Consider the following 1,457-nt stretch of genomic DNA (forward strand, 5'->3'; position numbering starts at 1 on the left):
ATCTGATTATTGTTTTCCCTCTCTGCACTTTTTTGGGAAACTACTTTTCTCTCCTGTGATTTTTTTTCTTCCTGCAAACACAGGCTTGTTCCTCAAGAGTTTAAAGTTACATTGCCAATTTTTTTCTTTTTAATCTCAAGTTTTCTCTTCAGGTATGTATGTATGTATGTATGTATGTATTTATAAATGTTTATTTTTGAAAGAGAGAGAGAGAGAGAGACAGAGAGCGAGTGGCGGAGGGGCAGAGAGAGAGGGAGACACAGAATCCGAAGCAGACTCCAGGCTCTGAGCTGTCAGCACAGAGCCCAATGTGGAGCTTGAACCTATGAACTATGAGATCATCACCTGAGCCGAAGTCAGCTGCTTAACCAACTGAGCCATCCAGGTGCCCCATTCTCTTCAGGTTTTTAAAGAGTTTTGAAGATCTATATTAATTCTAAAAGTATAACTTGGGGCACCTGGGTGGCTCAGTCGGTTAAGCATCCGACTTCAGCTCAGGTCACGATCTCGCGGTCTGTGAGTTCGAGCCCCGCGTCAGGCTCTGGGCTGATGGCTCAGAGCCTGGAGCCTGCTTCCGATTCTGTGTCTCCCTCTCTCTCTGCCCCTGCCCCATTCATGCTCTGTCTCTCTCTGTCTCAAAAATAAATAAAAACGTTAAAAAAAAATTTTAAAGTATAACTTTTAATTACTTAGGGAGGCAGTTAAAGAAGGACATGAGAGAAAATTAGTGAAGGGTAGTTGGGTTTGGCATTTGCTTCAGGTACACTACTTGGCATATTACCCAAAACCCCAATAAGAGGAATGCTGAGTTCCTGGATCCTGCCCCAAATCTCTCTTCGGCCTCAGAGTTTTGTTTTTGTTTTGCTTTTTAAAATTTGAATTAAAGCACACATAACATTTACCGTCTTAATTTTTTTTAATGTTTGTTTATTTTTGAGAGACAGAGCACAGGCAGGAGAGGAACAGAGAGAGAGGAAGACACAGAATCCGAAGCAGGCTACAGGCTCTAGCTGTCAACACAGAGCCCAATGTGGGGCTCGAACCCATGAGCCGTGAGATCATGACCTGAACCGATGTCAGACACCCAACCTGAGCCACCGAGGTGCCCCTACCGTTTTAATATTTTTAACGTACAGTTCAGTGGTGTTCAATATAGCCTCAGATGTTTAGAAGGAGCACAGAGCTAAGCATGAGCCTTAGATTCAGCCCACATGGACTTGAACTCCTGGCTCATCCTGGTACTATGTGGCCTTAGGCAAGTTACTTGGGCATTGGAGCCTCAGCCTTGTCATCTGCAAAGAGACACAGTATTGACTCCACAGCGTTGTGAGGCTGGAAGGAGGCCATGGGTATGAAGCACTTGGCAGTGCTTGGCTCACAGAGTGCCTCAGTACATGTTAACCATTGTTATTCTAGAGCTTGGAATTCAGAATCAGAATCAGGTTGGGTTTCACTCA

This window comes from Neofelis nebulosa, chromosome 18 (assembly GCF_028018385.1).
Source record: "Neofelis nebulosa isolate mNeoNeb1 chromosome 18, mNeoNeb1.pri, whole genome shotgun sequence".
Classification (NCBI taxonomy): domain Eukaryota; kingdom Metazoa; phylum Chordata; class Mammalia; order Carnivora; family Felidae; genus Neofelis; species Neofelis nebulosa.